This window comes from Suncus etruscus, chromosome 9 (genome assembly GCF_024139225.1).
Source record: "Suncus etruscus isolate mSunEtr1 chromosome 9, mSunEtr1.pri.cur, whole genome shotgun sequence".
NCBI classification, from domain to species: Eukaryota; Metazoa; Chordata; class Mammalia; order Eulipotyphla; family Soricidae; genus Suncus; species Suncus etruscus.
Window position 1 is genome coordinate 34,445,783 of NC_064856.1, and position 24,244 is coordinate 34,470,026.

General features: G+C 39.2%; 1 protein-coding gene across 1 annotated transcript in view; it reads right to left on the reverse strand.

Annotated features, from left to right (window-relative positions):
• Window positions 1-23,619, reverse strand: part of EDAR (ectodysplasin A receptor) — a 96,363-nt gene extending 72,744 nt beyond the window's left edge. Inside the window, exon 1 of the mRNA XM_049781372.1 lies at window positions 23,464-23,619. The gene's annotated coding sequence lies outside the window, so the exon portion shown is untranslated. The remainder of the gene's footprint in view (window positions 1-23,463) is intronic.
• Between the last annotated feature and the right edge of the window lie 625 nt (window positions 23,620-24,244).

Below are 24,244 nucleotides of genomic sequence, written 5' to 3' on the forward strand. Positions count from 1 at the left end.
CAAAACAAAACAAAATTCCACAAAAAAGTCATAATATTGTATGCTTATATGAATGGAAGTGTGAGAGTTTGGAGGTTGTTTTTTTTTGAATCCCCAAACATCATGGTTATAATCTTTTAGTAATTACATTTTCTTTTTTTTTTTTTTTTTTTGGTTTTTGGGCCACACCCGGTGACGCTCAGGGGTTACTCCTGGCTATGCGCTCAGAAGTCGCTCCTGGCTTGGGGGACCATATGGGACGCCGGGGGATCGAACCGCGGTCCGTCTCCTAGGCTAGCGCAGGTAAGGCAGGCACCTTACCTCGAGCGCCACCGCCCGGCCCCAGTAATTACATTTTCTACTTGCTCCCAAGTTCAGACCTTCTTGCAAAAGAAATCAGTTATAAACCCAGGTTTTTATTATAATTTTCTCCTTCTGTGCTCTCAGGCTTCAGAGGTAGTTAGGTCCATTCCCCTTACATTAGGTGCCTGTGAACTTCTTTCTTTCTTTTAGTGACGACTGCAGTTGGGAGTTTCTTTTACACTTCCTTGCATTTATGGTAATTCAGTGTTTGAAGTGTATGAGGTGTGGTTCTGTACACTGGCAGAAGAAAAGAAGGAGGCCTGAGGTTTATTATCACATCACTGAAGAAATTCAGTATCAGGAGCTTTCATTTTTTACAACTCACCTCTCTCAGCCCCTCCCTGAATTTATTTCTCTTTCTGCATCCCCTTTAAGTCCTCAGGGTAAGATATATTTCCTGAAAACTGGAAAAACCAGGTATTAGCAAGCTTAGATCAGCTCTAATTAAACTAAGTTCTAAAATTCAAGCCCAGTTCCTTTATCTGTGATGGACACCTACTTTCCAAAGGGTGCTCTTAATGGGCACAATTACTGCATTTGCCATCACCTATCCTTGGATCCTGCGCAGATTTTGCCATTAGAACTTTAAGAACTTTTGATCAGTCTGACTTTGAAGCAATTCTCTCCTCCTGGACTTTTTTCACTCCACCCACTTCCATCTCAAGTATTAAATTTCAAATATGAAAAAAAAATCAGTGTAGCTTTTATCAGTTACTCCAGTTCTGATTTTTACAGTTGAACTAGGATGGTAGACAGCGGAGATGGTGGTGGTGGTCGCTGGCAAAGTGGTTAAAAGAAGTCTTTCTGACACCAGCTTAAAATCATGAAGGCCAGAAAGCTACTGAGATGCAGAAATAGAAAATTTGCAGTACAAGTTCAGAAGATGGAGGAGAAGCTTGAACAGAAAAAGGCTGTGATAAGAATATGAAGAAAAGAAACTTAAAAGTTTTAAGCCTTTCTCTTGACAACACTTTAGCAACAGATTCTTATTTACATAGGAAGCCCAAAGTGGGGAGAGTTTTGGAAAACCTGATAAAACTAACTTTACCAAGACAAGTGAGATGTATTCTCTATGCTGGAATCCATCCACATCTCAATTTGGGATGTGTATTCTTGTCTCTCTTCTCTGGAGAAACCTGCACTATAGCTTAAACATGTTTCTCTCTCTCTCTTTATCTTTTTCTCCACGCATATTTCCCAAATAACAATATTTACTTCACTATTTGTCTCCTTCCGAAATTTCTTTTCTGTGAGATTAGACAATAGACCTGGGAACTTGAGTGGAGGTCAGGACTGACTTTCTTTTTCATGCAAAGAACAATTCCTTACTTGAGCTTGAGGTCACTATTCATTCCCCCTGACTTTTGGTGATGAGAACTAGTTCCTGAACCTTGAAGATCAAATGCATCCCTGGTGCTGCTTGATGGCTGCCCAGTGGTCTGGTAAAACGCAGGCATTCAAATATTAATTCCCACCCTACCCCAGGCTCTTCCCCATGGGACTCTTTCAGGCTACAACCTGCTTCATGTTTCACTTCATCCAACTCACCTAGAGCATTAGCCAAGACCACCAAGAGATAGACTTACTTCTTTTGGGCATCTCTCTCTCTCTCTCTCTCTCTCTCTCTCTCTCTCTCTCTCTCTCTCCAATTGTTATTGTAGATCACCTCTCTCTCATCTACAATTTTTGGTGAGAGAGTCAGGAGAAAGGTGAAACAACTGCAGGAGAAAATCTTAAGGGGAAGGGAGGTAACTGAAAAATCAGCCATGCAATTGATTATTATGCAATCTTTAATTTATCAAATTTTGTTCTCAGACCAAAGTTTTCCCTCTCCTCTTGGTCCTCTTTCTTCCACCCCATCCTTTGTTCAGCAGAGGAGATTTGGGCTATCTAGACAGAAATTGTGATGGCAATAAGGCTCAGACACAGGAATTTAATCTTAGGGAAAAAGTAAATGTAGGCAGCATAAACTAGTTAAAAAAGATAAGCAGAACTGTTTACTGAATAACAAGGTCTTCAAAGTCCAGAGCTCTAGGTTAGGTTCATCGTGTCATGCAGCCATAGTCATGCCAGATAGAAACCTGGTTCAGAGCTCATGAATGGGACACCCAGTCCAATGATTCCTGTAGATGTAGGAGTGGCTACCAGAGTATGGATGGAGTATTCTCACTGCAAACTTCAGAGGTTAAAGTTCCCAGTATGACAGGCTTAAAAAATTCCCTGAAACTGTTATGACTGTATTTCAGGCAACTTGGTAAAAGGGGCAGCAAGGGAGATAGCCTAGAGGACAATGTGCTTCCACCTGATACAGTAGAAATGGAAGGGTACAGTGCCAGACAACCTAATTAACTATTAGTGTGTCAGGTTGAACACTTAATTTAAAATTAATCTAATCTGATCATTTTAATCTCACTCACCCTAAAAGGTGCCCTGTCAAGAACAGATGATGAATAGGAAGTAGCAGCAGATAAAAGGAGGCCCAAGTCAGATAGGTTGGTTGATTTTCTCTTTCTTCACCTAAGCCCAGGCAGTCTGCAGAATCAGGCAGGGTTCCAATGCCCAGATGACAAGGTATCAAGGACAGGAATCTCACCCATGTTCATGTACCTTAACCAGAGTCTAAAGAGGTACATTCCATATACATAATGGAATATTATGCAGCTGTCAGGAGAGATGAAGTCATGAAAATTTCCTATACATGAATGGACATGGAAGCTATTATGCCAAGTGGAATAAGTCAGAGGGAGAGAAAGACACACAGAATAGTCTGTCTCATTCATCTATGGGTTTTAAGAAAAATAAAATACATTATCATAATAATGCCCAGAGACAATAGAGATGAGGGCAGGAACAACTGACTCATGATACGAACGAAGCTCACCACAAAGAGAGGTGAGTGAGTTAGAAAAATAACTACACTGGCAACTATCATAACAATGTCAATGAGGGAGGGAAGTAGAATACCTGTGTCGAATACAGGCAGGGGGTGGGGGATGAGGGAGATGGAGAACATTGGTGGTGGGAATGTTGCACTGGTGAAGGGGGATGTTCTTTTTATGACTAAAATCCAACTACAATCATGTTTGTAATCATAGTGCTTAAATAAATATATTATTGTAAAAAAATAAAGAGATACAGTCTTGAGAGAGGCCCAGCAACAAGATTTCAGACTTTGTTATCATTCACTGGAGGTGAGCAGAATGGCATAGTGACAAGACTAGTTTTTTTAAAAGATCTTTTTTGTTTGTTTGTTTGTTTGTTTGGGTCACACTGGCAGTGCTCAGGGGTCACTCCCGGCTCTATGCTCAGAAATCATTCCTGGCAGGGTTGGGGGACCATATGGGATGCTGGGATTCGAACCACCATTCTTCTGCATGCAAGACAAACGCCCTATCTCCATGCTATCTCTCCCATCCTTTACTTCATTTTTTAAATTTTTATTTTTTTATTTTTTGGCTTACTATATAATTATTATTAATGACTTCTTGTGGACTCAATTCTGACACCACACCCATCAACAGTGTTTATTCCAGAAAGCCTGCAATCTTCTAGTTTTGAGATCAAGTCCCTGAGATAATCAGTTGTGGGTCATATTTCACAGAGAAACCTAGAAAAAAAAATTAACCATATCAAAGGCTAGACTTTTCTTTTACTTTAGTCTTCCGTGTTCTCCCTGAGGCTGCAGTGAAGTACTTGGAAAAGATGGTTGCAAGCTGAGAAAGTCTGCCATGGGAAGGCTTGCTATCCTAGATCTTTAAAGTTAATGTTTATGGATTCCTTAACTTGTCTTTTTATCCTTTTTTTTTTTTTTTTAAATCAAAGAGGTTTGTAACAGCGCTGTTTGCAGCAGGTGACTTCCTGATTTCTCTGCCCAAACAAGGTAGCTATAAAACTTGAAAAGAACTGGGTGCCGACCATTCACAGGGCACTGTGCCTTTGTAGAAAAAATTTTAAGTTTGATCCTTTAATTGCTTCAATTTTACTTTATATATCAGTTTCTTTCCTCTTACCCCTCAAAGTATAAATAATACAAGCTAATGAGTTAAAACTAAACTGTGGATTGGCTTGAGGGTTTCATGAGTGGATTTTTATTTTTAAGGAAGATAAGAGTCCATCAAGATAAATTATCTTCAAATAACAGTGTAATTGAGAGCAGAATTCAGAGACAAAAGGTAGAAAACCTTGGAGATTAGTCAGTTTAAAATCTGTCAAATATAGCTTTTCAGAAAAAAGAGAACTCCTGAGCATCTGTGCTAACAGAGCAAAGCCTTGTGTTCACTCACTGGAAATAGATGAACAGGGAAATCCCACAGGTAAGTGACTGGCCCTGGGCACAAAGAGCTGTAATTGTGTGACCCTCAGTTCTGAGCAAGCTGTGTGCATATTTGCTTATCTGTACAAGGTTTACTCTCACCTGTGTGCTCATGGTAACCCTCCTTTGCCTTCTATGAGAAAACAAATTGTCTGAGTCTGACTATATCCCCCCAAATGATCAAGGCTAATCTATTACACACTATTTTTTTTGTCTACAACACACTATTTTTCCTTTGTCCCATTCACAATTCTCCTACTGTGTGCTCTTGTGTTGAAAGTGTTTGCAGATGGCTCAACTGAAGAGGTTTCAAATTTATGATATGAAATCTATACACACTCAATAAAAGCTGTACTTCTGATTCTGAATGCTGATCTCTCCCAGGCTAGCAATATAAACCCTGCCAGCTATGTGATTGCCAGGAGAAACTATGCATACTCTATAGTGCAATGTATTTTATTTTTTTGAGGCCATACCCAGAAGTGCTCCTGGCTGTGCACTCACAGCTCACTCCTGGCAGGCTTGGAGGATCTTATGGGATGCTGAAGATTGAACTTGAGTCAGCAAGTAGAAGGCAAGCACCCTATCCTTAGTATCTCTTTGGCTCAATACTTTGTATTGTCATCAGTTTGGGATACTGTATTTTGAGTTTTCATATCCCATTATAATAAATTTTTAATTACATCTATAAAATGCTCATCTGCATGTAAATAATTCCATTTTTTATTATAAAATATATTTTGTTTTGGAAGGTTTTACCCAACTGTAGACTGAAGTGAGAGTTCTCAGCATGTTTAAGGCAAACTAGCCTAAACAATGATGTTAAGTTTGGTTAAATATAGTAAATGCATTTTGGACTTAGAGTCCTTTCATTTTAAAGCAGATTTATTGGAACATAAGCAAATTCTAAGACAGAAAAGAACTATCGGTCATATTAAACTTTAGTTGCTACTTGAAGTTTCTTTGTTGTTCTTCCTTTCTCTGGTTTAATATTTTGCTATGCTCTTTTGATGTGAATCATACATCTTCTTGCAGTGTTACTTTAGTTTGAGAATACTCAATACCTTTCCAAATTGATGGTAAGGCTTTGGGGATAGGGCTTACTCAACTTTCATTTTTTAAAATGTTTTTGTGGTAAAACGGTGCTGCATATCTATTAGGTATTTAATAAATGTCTTCTATATAATTTGTGAATTGAAATTCCTATTCTTTTTTTTTTGTTTGTTTTGTTTTTTGGTTTTTGTTTTTGGGCCACACCCGGCGGTGCTCAGGGGTTACTCCTGGCTGTCTGCTCAGAAATGACTCCTGGCAGGTATGGGGGACCATATGGGACACCAGGATTCAAACCAACCACCTTTGGTCCTGGATCGGCTGCTTGCAAGGCAAACGCTGCTGTGCTGTCTCTCTGGGCCCAAAATTTCTATTCTTAATCAAAAATTAGTGAGAAGCTAAGAACTAAATTAAAACAGAATTGCCTCACCAAATCTGCATTAGAAGATTCTAGCCCTTAAGTTGTTTTGTTGGAGGCTATTGATTAATCATGACAGTCAATAGCAGCAAAAAGGTGAAAGAGAGAAATAATGAAAAACAAATGTCTTCTTAGAAAGAATATAATTGCAAATATACCACCTCACACCACAGAGAATGGCACACATCACAAATGAGAATAAACAGTGTTGGTGGGGATGTGGAGAGAAAGGAACTCTTATCCACTGCTGGTGGGAATGCTGTCTAGTTCAACCTTTATGGAAAGCGATATGGAGATTCCTCCAAAAACTGGAAATCGAGCTCCTATATGATCCAGCTATACCACTCCTAGGAATATACCCTAGGAACACAAAAATACAATACAAAAACCCCTTCCTTACACCTATATTCATTGCAGCACTATTTACCATAGCAAGACTCTGGAAACAACCAAAATGCCCTTCAACAGATGAATGGCTAAAGAAACTGTGGTACATATACACAATGGAATATTATGCAGCTGTCAGGAGAGATGAAGTCATGAAATTTTCCTATACATGGATGTACATGGAATCTATTATGCTGAGTGAAATAAGTCAGAGAGAGGGAGAAAAACGCAGAATGGTCTCACTCATCTATGGGTTTTAAGAAAAATGAAAGACATTCTTGCAATAATAATTTTCAGACACAAAAGAGAAAAGAGCTGGAAGTTCCAGCTCACCTCAGGAAGCTCACCACAAAGAGTGATGAGTTTAGTTAGAGAAATAACTACATTTTGAACTATCCTAATAATGAGAATGTACGAGGGAAATGGAGAGCCTATTTAGAGTACAGGCGGGGGTCGGGTGGGGAGGAGGGAGACTTGGGACATTGGTGATGGGAATGTTGCACTGGTGATGGGGGGTGTTCTTTACATGACTGAAACCCAAACACAATCATGTATGTAATCAAGGTGTTTAAATAAAAAAAGTATAATTGCAAATATAAAAAAAAAAATGATAGGACAAGGGTCAGCACCAAAGCAGCACTCTTTTGCTGCACCAAAGCAGAAGTTAAAGCAAACTAACATGGTCTAAACTTCAAACAAACATGGATTTTGAACATTGTTCTTGCAGATCAAACAATGTTCAAAACCTAGAAAGTCCTAATTTCTTAAACAGTTCCTGGTCACAGATTAACAGGAGCCTTATAGAATCTAATCATCCCATTTGATAAAACCATGACTCAACATAACCTAAACTGCTTTATTTCAACTCATTAATGAGGAAGCCACTGGAATGGAAAGCTACTTTTAAGAGTATCTGAGTGACTGGATGTTGAGACGTATTTTTAAAAAGACTTACAAAAATAAAATGACTGCAAATTCTATAGAGGAGAAGAATAAATTGCTTTGTGATTTCTTATGGGTCAAAATTTGCATTTTATATTAAATTTGATAAGATTCTCATTGGGATGAGTTGCCAGAAGTTTTTATAAATTAGTGATTTGTTGGACCAGAGCAATAGCGCAGTGGTGGGGCGTTTGCTTTGTACGTGGCTGATCCAGGATGGGCCTTGGTTCGATCCCTGGCATCCCATATGGTCCCCCAAGCTAAGAGCGATTTCTGAGTGTATAGCCAGAAGTAACCCCTGAGTGTTACCGATATGCCCCCCCCCAAAAAAATTAGTGGTGCGTTTTAGGAATATCAATCTGTTATTATATAAAATTAAGAAAAACAAGAATTTAATTGGGCTTCTGTTTTAGCTAACTGTGAACTGAGAGGAACTGAGGCTATCTGGATATGATGCTAAGGCGTATCGCTCAAAATTTGGATATATTAGAGAGGCAGGAAACTATCTTGAGATTCTGAATGAAGTTAGTTTATGTCCTGCGAGGTAGTTGTGAATGTAGTTTGTTTCCACACAGCAACAGAGCCCTGAAGACAGGGTTAGTTTGTTTCATGGAAAAGACTACCAAATGAAGAACAAAAGTTCTACTAAGTACCAAAGTTCTGAGTATCCTCATGATTTTCTTGACTCAGGAAATAGAAAGCAGAGTTAACAGAGAAATAGGAAACTTAAATGTAAGGAAGATTTTTTTTTTCTTAAATTGAGGACAAAGTTTACTTGCAACTTCCATTAAAGATGTTTTATTAAAGACATTTTAGTAAAGACAATTTATGAGAATTTATTTAAGTCTAGAATTTCACACCATTAAATATACTATATTAGTTGTACTATACATGTTAACTCATTTGGGCCAGAGAGATGGCTTGAAGGACTGAACACATGCTTGGTCCTCAGCTGCCTTCCTTCCTCCCTTTCCAGTACAATGAGGACAGGCTTCAAAACAAACAAGTAGCTTCTGAGCACTGTCAATTGTCTGCTATAAGGAAAAAAAAACCCAAAACAAAACAACTAGCTCACAAAGCAAAAAGTGCTTAATTTTGACAATAGGATCTCACATTGACAAATGCAAACAACAGAAATCTGCTAATTCCTTTTTTTCCTGTGGAAATCTAATTTTAATAAAGCCAGCTAATATGTTGAGATACTTTGATAGCTCACAGCGCTCTTTTTGCCTGATCCTCCTGTGTTGGTGGAGGTGAAATTATGGGCCAGGTCTAGTTGGGAATTTACTAATCCTCCTCCAACTAGCCAAATTAGACAGTATAATTCACTGTTTGGACCATAAACTGATCAAGAAGGAGTTGTTCTTAACATTTCACATAAAATCTTTCTTTTTTAATTGATTTATTATTTTTTGAGGATAGGAATTTGTTTGTATTTTTATATTTTGTGTATTTAGAAATTTGTTCAAAGTTTAACTCATGTTGCATTACTTGAAATTAGTAATGGAAAATTTGGGACCCCACTTCAGACCCATAGCATCAGGCTATTCAGGTAATTCAAGTGATCCTCAAAAGTTTATGTTTATGCCTTAAGACTAGTCCACAATCTTACACATTAGCATAATTGGGGGGAATTTTAAAGACTATGGAATTCTTGGAATCCACCCCAGAACAATCAAATGATTTACTCTAGTGAGTTCCAGGGACTCTGGTACTTTTCTGTGAGGTGAGTAAACTAGGAGAGAGCAGAAACAAAGTAAGAACCAAGTCAGTGTTTACATGAATAGAGTGAATGAATGATGAGAACAGAGTATTGAGGTGAGGCCTTAAATATCTGATGAACCAGCCCTCTCATTTTAAAGAAAAGGAAACTGAGTTTCAAGGTTTGTTTAAGGTCACAGAGAAGTTTGAAACATGTTAGTGTAGGGAATGGATACTATTTAAACTTAGTTAAATGAAATAAGATAGGCAGAGGAGAAAGAAGGGCTAGATGGGTGGTTTGTGGGACCTTTCCTCCCAGAAAATCACCATCAAAAGTGGAGTGCATAGGTAGAGATTAAAAAAAAGGACAGAACTAAATATCCAAGCCAAAGTCAATAACAATAGAATCAAGAAACCCAAACTTTAGCAACTTAAACTTAAATGGGCCTGTTATACTGGCAGGCCAGGGGACAAAGGGTGGTTGGTGGTATAGGATGCTCACTGGGAAGTTTGGTAAAGGGAGGTCGACACTGGTGGTGGGAATGGCACTGATTCACTGTTTATCTGAAATTCAACTATGAAGGACTTTATAGATCACAAGGTAATGGTTTCTATTAAAAAAAAAGGCAAAAAAATAAAACATAAAAAAATAAAAAAACCTCCCAAACCCTAAAAACCAAAAATGAAAAGCTGTTTCAGTGGGGGTCCTGTAACCACTTTATCTGAGCTACTTCTGAGAGACAGCTCCTATGAGTTAAGCCCACTTTGTCAATCAGCCTGTAGCTCCTTTCCTCCATCAGTCACTAAGTAGTTCCTGTTGACATGTGAATTCAGTAGTTCTTGATGACATTGACCTTCTTAGCTTAGCATAGATAGGCAAGTACATACAAATGATTGTCCTTGTTCCTCTGATAATGATGATGGTGATTGCTGGTTTAAGATTGTAAAAGTGGAATGTGATGGAGAGTCCAGGCTCCCAGTACACAATGCTGTTAGTCCTCTGACTCTGCTTTTCTCAATTATTTCTGGCATGCCTTAATATTCTAGCACCTCTATTTTAGACCTTTTTACCCCAGGGCCATTTCCCAGCTTTCTAGCATTAGAAATCAGCTGGGAGCTTTAAAATAGGTACAGAATTCTTTGACACTGCATACACAAATTGGAGCCCAGTTCTCTTCCCCGTGAGTGTAGGCTGGATTTTAATGACTCATTTCTAACAAACAGAAAAGAACTGAAGTCATTATGGCAACCTTCGAGGTCATAAAGGCACTGAAGTTCCTACCTCCCCCAACTACCATGTCTCGGAACACTGGCAACCTCTGAAAAGGCTAAAAAGTGAGGATCTGAGGTCTCTGAGTGATCATTCTCAAATGTGGATCCTGCATGTGCAGTTGAACATTGGGTTGATGTAGCCTTTGCTAAACTGCCACCTCATGGAATCCTGAGCCACCTTCAACTACAACTCAACAACGATGGCATGTAATAGCACAATGACTTGTTGTAAGTTGCCAAGTTTGGGATCCTTTGTTAACACGAGGTGTTTAAACTTCAGGTTCTCTAATATTTCTGCCATATTCCAGTGATCCACGTGGCCCCAAGTTCTGTTCCAAGAAACTTACATGGACAGGTTGACCCTGGGTTTCTGAAGCTTAGGAATGAGAACAGATAACAACTACAAGATCCAATCCGTGCAGGAGGAGGGGAATGGTGCAGGTCAGCCAACTAGGCAGAATCATGCCTTTCTCTCAGTTCCTCAGCATCTGCCCAGCCTTGCCGACTGATTCCTATGCCAGCATTCCTGCCATTGCCCTTTCCACCTCTGACAGGTTATGAAACAGAGTCAGGTCAGGCTGGATGTAGAGAGAAAGAAACTGAAATGTTCCTTCTGAAAACAGGATGTTTGACCAAGTTTTGGCAAAACAAATATAGGAATAAGATTGATGGATATTTTCTTCCTGCTTGTCTTATACTTATACTGAGTGGGGTGGCATCCGGTTAATCCAATAAGGCGTGAACTAGAAAGTGGGCCAAAGAGACATGGGCAACCTCTGCAGGGTGAGGAAAGGACCTCTTTTTCTTTATTTTGTGGTGGGGCACGTAGGCCTATTCCACCAGAGACAGAAAGATTGGAGAAGGAGTGAGTGGCAGCAATGAGTTGGTGGAGATGTGAACACAGCTGGGGAACAGCTGCCAGATGGACAATGGGTGGCAACATCAGGCCTGAAATTGCAGAAGGATATGGAATTAGGGTCTGAGACTTAAAAAAAAATTGGAAAACCTGCTGGCAGAGAGAAGCCCCTACTGTGAACCCATAGGTAGCAGATGGGTATGGCCTTGAAGACACGGACTGATTAGTCTAGCAATGTGGGGCTAGGACCATCCACGTGGCTTCACTCTCAGAAGATGTCTGAGAGAGTGGATCTTGGAGTGTGAGGCAGAGAAGACCAGTGAGCTAATATTCTGAAGACAGAGTAAACAACAATGGGATCTCCCACTAAATCATTCCTACACAAATTAGAAAAGTCAAGACAATCTTCATCTTATAGCAAGAAAGACCAGTTTTACCTTAAATCCTCAATCCCACTCACTCTTCTCCCACAGAGGCAAGGTTAGTATTCAATAAATTTATTTTTGGGATAACAGGCATCCTGATTTTAGATTACACTATAGGGCAGGAGTACAAATGTAATACCACTTTCATCGTATCCATAACCTGGAAGATAAGTAATTTTTAGAAAAAAATAAGTGACTGAATGATAGCAACATCATCTATGGAGTGCATGCCATATACCACACAATTTTGGAGCATTTCCATGCACATGTTAAATTCTAACAAGCCAGATATTACTAAGTTTATTTTACAGAGGAGGAAGAAAGCTTGCCCAATTGAACTGCGATTTCCAGTTTTGCACAGGTTACCTGGCATCAGAGCCTGTGCTGACTTCTAGGCTCTCCTAGCTAATTGAAGGGATGTTGGCAGCTAATAAGAAAAAAATAAAACTGGGTCCGGAGAGATAGCACAGCGGCATTTGCCTTGCAAGCAGCTGATCCAGGACCAAAGGTGGTTGGTTCGAACCCCGGTGTCCCATATGGTCCCCTGTACCTGCCAGGAGTTATTTCTGAGCAGACAGCCAGGAGTAACCCCTGAGCACTGCTGGGTGTGGCCCAAAAACAAACAAAATAAAAGAAAAAAGAAGAAGAAGAAGAAGCAGAAGAAGAAGAAGAAGAAGAAGAAGAAGAAGAAGAAGAAGAAGAAGAAGAAGAAGAAGAAGAAGAAGAAGAAGAAGAAGAAGAAGAAGAAGAAGAAGAAAAAACTAATTCCATCCAAAAATGTGAAGAAGAGATGAACAGGAACTTCCTCAAAAAATAAATAATGATGGCCAAAAGGCAAATGACTAAATACTCCATCCAAATCACTAATTATCAGGAAGATGCAAATCAAAGCAACAATGAGATATCATTTCATACCACAGAAATTGGAAAACACCAAAAAGAACAGGGACAACTAGCACTGGACATGGAAAGAAAGATACTCTCATTCACTGCTACTAGGAATGTCGGCTGGTTTAGCCTTTTTGGAAAACAATATAGACATTCCTCAAAACACTTAAAATTGAGCTCCCATATGTTCCAGCAATACTGCTCCTGGGAATACTTTAGGGATTCAAAACCAATGTAGAAAAGTTCTTTTCACTCCTATTTTTATTACAGCACTATTCATAATAGCCATAATTAGGAAACAACTCGTGTCCAAGAACAGATGAGTGAATAAAGAAAAGATTGTACATCTACACAATGGAATACTATGCAACTGTTAGGAAACATAAAGTAATGAAATTTACTTATACATTAATGAACATGTGTTAGATTATACCTTGTTTTACTCAAAACAAAGATTATTCCTGGTTTCTTTGTACCTGCTTACAATGGTTTCATCCAAAATAAAGATTGTCTTATATGTAAACCTGGGCAGAATAGGCTCAGGATAACCTGTTATCTGCCCTTACTGTCCCACCTGGGGGTGATCTCTATACTAAATAAAAATAACAGTTCTGAGCAGTGGCTATCAATAGGACATTTAAAGAGTCTCCATTTTGTCCACTTGGCATAAATTGTGTTGGTGGCCTTGTGAAGCTTGATGTTTCGCGCCTCACACATGGAAGCAGGGGCACTGAAGGTTGAGATGAGTGAGATAGACATCAGCCTTGCCACCTGTGACAGAACCAAGCTAACTGCATTCCAAAACTTGCTTTGAAATTTTATGATAATATACACATTTTTCCTGAATAACAATCAGTCATTAATAGGGCTGACAGATGGACTTTGGGGTGGGAGGTAGTCATTTGCTACTTACTCTTCATCTGAAACCCCAAAAGTTTCAGTGTCTCCCAGTTCTTTAGCTTAGCAAATTTTATCCATTTTCTTTTCACTGATTGTAAAAAGATCTATAATAAGATTCTAATAAAGTTTTCCCACATCCCAAATAGCTGCAGGGTAGAAGGAAAGTGAAAAAAAAAAATCTCCTGGGTCCCTCAGAGAAATATGAGAGAAAATTATCTCTCCAGCATTGGCAGGCATGACTACTTTTAGTCTCAGCAGGAATCCTTAACTTGAAACAATATTTATTGTTCACCCATAAGGATCACCCATCTTGTATAGAGATAATGATATGGTCACTGCATATGGTCTTTAGAGTACTAACAGGAGTAATCCTTGAACACAGTGTATGGTCCCCAAATTCTAACTAAATAAAGTTTTATCACTTATATAGACAGGAGCTAGGATTCAGTCACATCTGTTGGATACAAAGGGTGAGCTGTTTATACAGGAGCTTTATACTCAGCTTCTAGTTTCAGCAACCTTTCCCAAGTTCTATCTGTATCTGTGGCCATGATTACTTTAATGTAACCTCACATCCATATCCACACCACCATTAAAAATGTGAAATTGAAGTAGACTTGGCCTGTCTGTCTCTCCTACAATTCTGACCTACCTGGTATAGAAGGGGAAACTACCTGGGATGGGAGTGGAGGATGGTAAAAGAATGCTTTCTTCACTAGCTCCTAGCATACTATTGTCCCAAAGAAAGTAGTGTCTTGAACATAGCTCAATGAGGGAATCTACTAAGATATCTGGATTTCAGAAGATGTGTAGAGTTTTAGACATATCTTTAGGTAGAAATTATACCCCATCACTACCCAAAGGTTATATGCTATAAAGTCAGTTTCTAATATCCTGGGCCTCATTTGAGAGCTGATCTTTGAAGAATCTCAGGAAAAAGACACCAAGTTGAAGTCCATACCTGAATTGAAATCATGTTTCTTATAAAGGGAAAGAACTCTTCAGTAAGTCACTTTACCTAACTGAACCTTATCTGTATGTATATTTGTGAAAAAGTAAGGATAATCTTTATGTCAAAAGACTGCTAGGCAGATTAAATGAAGGAAATCATGTGAAAACCACAATAACACATAGAAACCATCTTGTATAAATATTTACTTAATATCTATATTCTAAAGAGTTATAGGGCTTCTCCTTATAGAGATCTACCTCCTCATCCCCAAAGAACAAAAGCTCATGTTGTAGAAAGCAGACACTGCACACATAATTATTACAGCTCTGATCCATGTGGCAAGCCTTTCTCTACTTCTTATCTGTCATTTTATGTGCGAATATATGGATATTTGCCTGATTTATTCCTTTGGAGATGGTATAAGAATGAGAGAAATGTTGTGTTGTTTCAGAACTAACAAAACTTGAGCATGATTTGAAGTGCATTAGCCCATTAGCAAATGAAGTGGTCTCTTTTATTGAACAAAGAAAACCTCAAAGTGTCTAGAGAAGCCCCTTTCTCAAACCACCAGAATAAATGGGAAGTACACCTGAAAGTCCACTTTGCAGACTACACTTGGGAGCTCATCTGAAAGGAACCCAAGAAGAGGATGGAAGGATGCTTATCCCTATGAGGCTCACACCTCCAGAAGCTTCTGCTTTTGTCTGATCAATGCCACAGGAGACAGAAGTCCGCCTTCTGAAAGAACAGGGGCATTGCCATTGCAAATATCTCAATTCTGTTTATTCTGTAAAAGCAAGGAAGAGCTCAACACTCTACTGCTCTTATTTTGCAATCTTCACAAAATAAATATTTGCCTTCAAATGCAACAACTTTGATAATCATCTGGATAATAATATTCTGAAGTGCCGCTTCTTCTCGCACATGCCAATCATGAAGTAAAGTCAAAGAGCTGTGTGTGTGGTCTGTTTGGATAATGATTTTCCTGTGAAGCCTCAGGTTGGAAACCAACCTGGAGCAATTTTGAGAAAGTTCATCCGTTGCTTTTTAGTATACACTCTAAACCAAGTGTCTCAAGACACCAGAATCATCTTGCCTTGGTTTCATTCATAGATTTAGAAGCAAATTGCTTCAATGAATGCTCAAGGGCAACAAGGCATTTGCCTAGTCCCTAGAGTGGTGGAATCAGTGCTGGGTTGTGCCAGAGCCCACCCAGGGAGATAAGAGCTGCTCTATCTAAGGGATGGTCTCCCTCTTAGAACTCGACAAGGACTAAAATTTAAAAGGGTTCTTCTGATTCTGAAAAATACTATTACAAATTTTATTGCCCATAAAAAATATATCAAGAGGAAATTACACGCTGCAAATCTAATGGAGCACGGTTGACTCAGGTCAACACTCCCTTTGTTGCTTTTAAGAAAGGTAGCTTCCTATAGAAAAGGAAGCATTTAAGTAGTGATATTCCTCAAAGTGTCCAATTGATGGACTATGAGGAGGAAGTTTTATTAGGGGTAAATCTCAAATAAAACAAACCTCAAAAGGTAAGGTTTTCTATACAAAAAATTTTTGTTTAGGGGGTAGTCCTAGAGCACACCTGATGGTACTCAGAACTTACTCTGCTCTGGGATCATTTCTGGTGGGGTTCAGGGTATCATATATGCTGCTGGGGATCAAATTCAGGTTGGCTATGTGCAAGGCAAGTGCTTTACCCAAGAGCATACAGACTTAATTGGAAAACTAAACCCTACTTACTGGTCAATAAAATTAATGAAACCAACTGAATATATATTGCATTAACTGTCCTTTGTGTTTTTAGGCTGACTTGTCCTATTTCAGAAATCCAACAGATGTGCTCTAGGGGCCGGAGAGATAGCACAGTGGTAGGGTGTTTGCCTTGCAAGTGGCAACCCAGGACCAAGCATGGTTCGAATCCTGAATCCCAACAAATGTGCTCCCAAGGTGTCAGTCTTAGAAAATCCTTTCTCATAATTTCACTCTTGCTCTTATACCCCTAATTTTTTTCTAGACTGTCTCCCACCAAATGATTTTCATCTTCTTATTCTTTGGGGGAAATGAAACCAGGTTAGCTACCACCATTTGCCAGAGCACCTCAGCCAGGACCTATTAAGGAATCTATTTGTTCCTTAACTCTGACTTTTCCTGAAATTAAATTCCTACCAATGCATCATATGTCTCGCTCTACATGGACCGTAAACTCTATGAGGCAGAGGCATGTTTTCTCTTTACCCACCATACTACTGAATCTTTGAATCCCAGGAATCATCTCTGAACAGAGCCTGCAGTGGGGTTAGATGTCCAGAAAAGATTTGCTGTATAAATGAATGTATCTGAATATCACTGTCAATTTCTTTTTTTGTTTCGGGGCCACACCCGGTGATGCTCAGGGGTCACTCCTGGCTATGTGCTCAGAAATTGCTCCTGGCACTGGAGTGACACGGAGGGAACAGAACTTCTACAACCACAAAGACTGACTTCATCATAAGTCCCACCTCTGTAACTGTGCAGATACTGAGATCTCTAGATACAGAGGTCTCACTATAACACCCAGGATGGAGCAGAAGCCTCCCAAACTCCACAAATGCACCACCGGGAGAATAAAGGATCATGAACAGAGTCTATAGTTGATCCCATGACAATATACTCCAAGGGCGGAGAAATCCCATATCTCTTAGGCCACGTGAATCCCTTTTTGAATGACCCCAATATTTACTGTGCCTGGGCAGGAGGGAAAAAAAAACACATTGTTTATTTTTCATATATTACGTTTTATCTTCATGTACTACTATTATTATTTTTATTTACCTATCTATTTTTGGTCGATTTCTTTGTTTTAGTGTGGTTATTGAAGTTATTGCCCCCACTTATCTTTTTTTCTCCATTTTATTCTTCTTTTCAGATTTCTGGGTGGCACCCGGCAGTGCTCAGGGATTACGCCTGGCTCCGGGCTCAGAGATTGCCCCTGGCGGGCATGAGGGACCATGTGGGGCGCAGAGATTCGAGCCGATGACCTCCTACATGAAAGGCAGACGCCTTGCCTCCATGTGATCTCTCAGACCCCTTCTTTTCCCTCTTCATGGGATCTGCCATGATGCCTTTCTCAAGACCACGACATTTTTTGTTTGTTTGTTTGTTTGTTTTGTTCTGCTTTTGGGGTGCTTAGCGTTATTGTTGGAACTCCTAATAGATATTTGACACTTCATTTCGTAGGGGTGGACGGTTTCACCTTCTTTTTCTCCTTCATCTCTCAAACCGATGGCGAGAGCCTCTAAAAGAATTCTGCTTATTCCCGGCATATTAGACTTTTACCCCAGTTTATTATTTTTCTCCTCTTCAAACAAAACCACATAACTTGAACTAGCTAGTCCTGTCCCCCAATTAGAGGGGGAAATAAAGGAGGCATCAGGACCAAACAGGTGTAAGACTACGAAGTAATAGGATAGGTACAGAGGGGACCACATATTCTAGCAGCCCTGGGGGTGAGGGAAGAGGATATGGAAGGTAGGACAAAAACGGAGGAGTAGGGGAGACAAACCGGTGATGGGAATCCCCCCTGATTTTATGTAAATATGTACCTAAAATATTATTGTCAACAATATGTAAGCCACTATGATCAAAATAAAAATTATGTTAAAAAAAAAAACTTTACTCCAAAAAAAAATAAATTGCTCCTGGCTTGGGGGATCATACAGGATGCCTGGGGATCTAATCGCGGTCTGTCCTAGGTCAGCACGTGCAAGGCAAATGCCCTACCAATTGCACCACCACCCTGGCCCCCAACTGTCAACTTTTCAAGGGCCTAGAGGACCAGTCCATGGTAGGAAGCTTGCCACAAATATAGGGAGAGTGCAGTGAGGGCAAATCACTATGATAATGATAGTTGGAAATGATCACTCTGGCCAAGAACTGGGTATCGAAAGGAGATATATTGCAGAATTAAATCTATATGCATGATACTCCAGTCAGTAACAATATTGCAAACCATATAGTGTCTAAAAGGGAAAAAAAAGGAATCTGTACTATATTTATTTATTTATTTCTCTATCTCTCTATCTCTACCTATATATGCAGTGCATAACTAGGTAGGCTGAAGTCAACACAACACTCCCAGGGCAGGAGAAAGGTGGGGGAAAAACTTGGGACATTGATGGTAGGAAATGCGCACTGGTGAAGGGTGTTGTACATTGTATGACTGAAACTCCTCAATCATGAACAACTATGCAACTGAAAATAAACCATGCTGAATAACCTTGCAACCATGGTTTATAAAGTAATTGTAAACATTGTTTTTTTCCCCTTTCTTTTCTTGTAAATGATGTTTAAGAAATAATGACCTGTTCTTAGGACTAGTTTTCAGAATTGAATTTACCACACAGAGGTACAGGAGTGGCAGGTGGGTTGAGGGAGTAACCATGAGTTGAGGGGGAAAGTGGATCCTCTGGTGGAGGGTGTGGTGTTGGAATGTTCTATGCATGAAACCCTGTCATTAACAATATTGTAAATCACAGTTTAGCTTTTTTTTTTTTTTTTTTTTTTTTTTTAAAAAAAGTAATGTGGAATTAAAAATATAGCAACAAAAAACAGTTACTTTGAAGAGTAACTGATAGCCACAACTGTGACCTCTCCTTTTTAACTTGCAGCCTAGTTTTGCAAGTTTTTCCCTAGGTGCTTTATATGAGGATTAAAATATTTTTGGCAGAATTTTCTCCCTCTTCTTTTCAGGAAAATCATATCTTATTTCAGAATTTGGAGCTCATCTTTCAGTTGCTTCTATATAACCATTTACTGTACACTGTTAAAAGATCTAAAAATAACATAGCTAAGCTTGGATACCACTCACCAGGTCTCATGCTGTTCATAATGATAACACAGCTGTGACTATTAGTACTCTGCTTGACTCCTGAGCCAAGGCACCTTCTTGTCACACATAGAGCATATTCTCATTTCCAGGCTCATGATAGACTTGGAATAACAACAACTTATTAATGGCACTTTTGTGGCTATATACTCAAATGTGTTTCTTTGTGTGATGTTCAGTAACAACCCCCATCCATCCATCCACACACACACACACACACACACACACACACACACACTTAGCCATTCTCTTGGGAACATATTGGAAATGGATAATGGATACTGGGAATGAAAAACAGGTCTCCTGATTAGTCATGTTTGACTGAAATGGCCCAGGTAGGAAGACCTAAGTAGAGGATACAGAGTCCACAGTTCCTTCAACTTTTCTTTTTTTTTGGTTTTAGGACCACACCCATTTGACGCTCAGGGTTACTCCTGGTTATGCGCTCAGAAATCACCCCTGGCTTGGGGGGACCATATGGGACACCGGGGGATCGAACTGCTCTCCGTCCTATGCTAGCGCTTGCAAGGCAGACACCTTACCTCTAGCGCCACCTTTCCGGCCTCCCTTCAACTTTTCTAATTCAACTTGTAGTAAACCAGAGTGAATAGCTTTATTAACTGTAATATGTTTGCTTGTTTACATAGGTATTTTGATGTTTGGGTACCTACCCTCTTACCTCCTGTGTGTCATTAGAGAAACGAGGAATCCTACTATGACAAAACTATTTTATTCATTAAATTCTTGGAAATATTTTCATTGAAGCTTCCCTATATTTAGTAAAATGCTAAAACTGAGAATTCAGATAGTTGTATTCCATATCTATCACTGAATCAATTGCCTATCTTCCAAGACACAGGGTGAAGTTTTTTTCCCTTAGATTTGATTGTATAGGATTAATAAAACCAAGACTGGGCATTAAAACACCATAAAAGTTAAACACAGCCAAGTTTTATTTGTTTGTATTAACAGAAGACAAGAAGTTGTGATAAGTGAACCTTAGAGCCATTTGAAAATTTCTTCCTTCACAAGATAATATAGATTGAATAATTTGAAACTACTATATTCAACTATTTTTGCAATGTATCAAGATGGCAATCTCATATTTTCACTCTAATATTTTCTCTATTAAAATTCTTTAATAGTATGGCTTGTAACAAATAAAATAGAGATGGTCCCATCTTTAGTTTTGATCTGATGAGAATTACAGGTGGTCAGTATATCCTGGTGCCCAGGCTGATATGACCCTGGACTTATGAACATATAAATAATACATGTTAGTTTTGTGATGCAGGAGATTTATCTCAGGCATTATACATGCAAAGCATGTACTTTACCATTGAGGCAAGTGACCAGCCATGTTTTGGGGGGGGGGAGGAAGGGGAGACAGTGTTAGAGATCAAACCCAGGTTGCTTTTGTGAGTCTTTTTTTTTTAAACAACTGAAGAGGGCATTCATTTAACCTCTAGTTATTTTTTGTCTGATATTTTCATTTCATCTTTTTTATCTGTCCTCACAGAGGCAAACATATCAGTGTAAGGCAGGGGTGTTGTGCTGGCTTCAACCCACCTAGTTATATACTTCATAGCTCAATACTTGGTTACTCTTAGTTTCAAACCTTGACAGCTGTTACTGGTATGACGACCATTAATCATTTCAAGCAGGCACTTAAATTTTCAAAGCCTCAATGCCCTTATTTGTAAAATAAGGAAGTGATGAATAATAATGTCATATAAAATGGTATATGATATAGCACAGAAGTTTGATTGATGCATCATTTGCTCTTTCTTTGCTTTACTTTTTAGGAAACAGTAATGGGAGGTTGGCTAAGACTCCTTGTCATGTAAGGATTTAAGGACAACAGCATAGGCTATGATAAAGGCAGCACTCAGACAGGGCTTGAGTGCTTTGTTTCCTAATTGGTCTAATGTGCTAAGTGAACTTAATATAAGTTAATTAATGATGTTATTGGTGGAATTACCTCGGCAGAGCCTAAAGCAGCATCAAAGGAATGAGAAGGCAGGTGCCATCTGGGATAATTGAGGAAATCAAGCCAGGAAGAAAACTGCTGAGAGGCATGTAGGTAGGACATGGTGCAGGTGGAGGAGACAGTAAGGGGACAGACCAGAGCGACTGAGCTACTTAATCATCAGGCGGACGTTCAAAACATCATCCTGTTTACAGCTACTTTGTTTGAATTTCAGATTTGTTTGAGTCTTTGAAGTTGTGTTGCTGAATTTTTTTTCTTAATAATAAATTTTATCTTTTGGAAAACACAAAACTCACTTAGCTAGACCAAAGAGGAGACTTAGATTACTTAGTCATTATCTGTGGTCCTTTAGAATATAAGAAACTTTGATGAGAAGATATTCCACAGTTAAATGTAATTATGACTTTATATTCTGGGAAATAGAGAATAAGACTAGGTTTATTTTTTCCCAAGTAAGCCTTAGGTTTTTAGAAAAGAAGTATGAGAGAAGGGAAGATGGTTGTATTCAGTAGAGTTGCCAAATACTATTAGACCAACATCTGAGCACCAAGGCAGGAGTTAACACTTGAACACTACACCATATTGGGTGTGGAATAAATTAATAAAGACAAAAAGACAGACAGAAGAAAAATAAGTAAAGAAAGAAAGAAGAAAAGTGTGAGACCTTGATATCTTGAGACACATTCTGAATTATGCAAAGTTGCATACTTAATGAAGTGAAAATCTATTCACTTTCAGAAACCAGGCAATGGCTAAAGAATGAAAATCAGACATTTCAGGAAAACAGTATTTATGTTTTTATTTAAAGAGTTGTGCATCAGGATTATCTTTGAAATAGTCTTTCACAAATGGGTTTTCCTATAGTTGAGCCTGGCTCTATGAAAGAATGGGAAGGAAAGACCCCAGCTGATTATTGCAGGGTCCAACACTCAACTTCAAAGCAAAACCAGACTGCTACCTCAGTGACAGAAGGTACATGAGAATAAATGTTTATTTCCCTTTGACTAGTAACTCTTACTTCAGTAAACTCTCAAAGTGTAACTTTAAATAGTTTTTAAGTGGATAAGACTTTGAAATATCATAGCATTAAATCAGGTAAAAAAACCTCAGTTATTTAAATGCATTTCTTTATTCTCTTAGTTATTTAAATGGATTTCTTTACTTTTTAGTATATTATGATTTTTTAAAAAGCGTTTTTAATATTTTGAATTTCACTGTATTTCTACTCTTGGCCAATTTGGTTCTAAAGTGCAATGTCAGAACTGCAAACAGCAGGAGCTTGAGAGCAGGGAATGATAGTGTCTAACTTGAGTTGTTACTTTCAATTTTTCACCCCTGCAACTCTTAACCCTGTCACTGTTTAAAACTGTCAACTCCTTTGATGGATAAGGGCTTCAGCTCTGCTAATCTGGCACTCACAACCTCCCTACTTTTAACTGTCCCTGTTGGACTTATATTTTAGTTCTCCAGGCATGTGCCTCTCTCTCTCCCATGCTAAAAGGGATGAGAGCATGTTCCATGGCTACAGGATGCAAGGGAGGGAACGGAATCTTCTGCATAAACCCAAATTTTTGGGTCTGTCTGAGCATTAAGGAGTAGCTTAATCCAGCTTTTGACTGGATTAAACTTTTATCATCAAATTTACCCTAGGTTATATACAAACCTACCCTTCTATTTTCACATATTCCCCATCCCTCAATTTAAACACTGGGTCTCACCCTTGGTTCAAAAGTCCACCTGTAATATCTCTTGAGACACTGACTCCACTGAAGATCCCAGCTAGCTACTTGCTTCCAGAGAACACGTTTCAGAAAACACAAGAACACTTTCACGTTCTTGTCCTTGTAGTCCAAATCCAAAAATCTGCTAAGTATACACAGGGTTTGGCTCACTAAACAAATATGCAACCAATAGCAAAATGGGGTTTCTGATGCTTTTCTGAAAACAAAGGAATAATCTTGGGTCTTAAAACTAACTGGCAGTGCAGAGAAATACAGTAACCAGAAAACTTGTTCAAACGGAACCCAAAAATGACACGTATTTAAAAAATGCACTCAGATTTCGCAGGTTTCGAAGTCAATGTGACACCTCAACCTCACTCACAGTCAACAAATTTAGAAAACCAAAAAAGAAGGAGAAAGGTTTAATTTACCTGGATGCCTTTCCAGAGTTGTTCAGTGTAAGCAGAAGCTAGTCTGTGAAGAAAGCTGGGTCCAGTTTCCTTTCGGGTCACCAGGTTGCACAGGTGGTCATCCCTCAATGTTCCAGGGGCAGATGCTTAACGTCGGCAGAGGACACAGAGCTGCTGAGGCAAGGTTTCCTTCTGCTGTCAGCCCCACTTGCTTCTTGCTATAAAGCGCTACCCAGAAACTTTCAGTTGACTGCTCCCGTCCTGTCCACGAGTTTGGAAACTCAGTCCTTCCGAGAAGCCACCTCACAACAGACTCATCTGCTCCATCTAGGGGCTTCTCCCAGTATTGGCGATGCTCTCACCTAGTTGGCAGGTTAGCCCCCTCTGCAGCAGCTCCTGAATCACACACCTGGCATTTGACTTCCTGCTCCAGAAACCACCAGTTGGGATTTGTAAAAAAAAATGGATGCTTAAAATAAATTTTTTTTTTGGTAGGAGTGCTCTTGTAATTTGGGGGGGTGGGGGAGGGGGTTACTCTTGCTTTTATCAAAATTACTAGAGCCTTTGGGAACTGGCGTGCTTAGAAAGCTAAATTAGCATCAGAACACTATTAATCAAAGCATATTCACCCAGGACCCCCCACTGAGATGGCTACAGGCATGGGTGCTGCTGCATCCATTCAGATTTGAAGCACGTCCACATGTTTGTGCTTATCCCTGCCTTCCCTTTCCCCTCCAGTTACTGCAGCTTTGAGTCAGAACTTTTCATTTCTCTCCCTGATTGCTACCACCTTATATCCCTG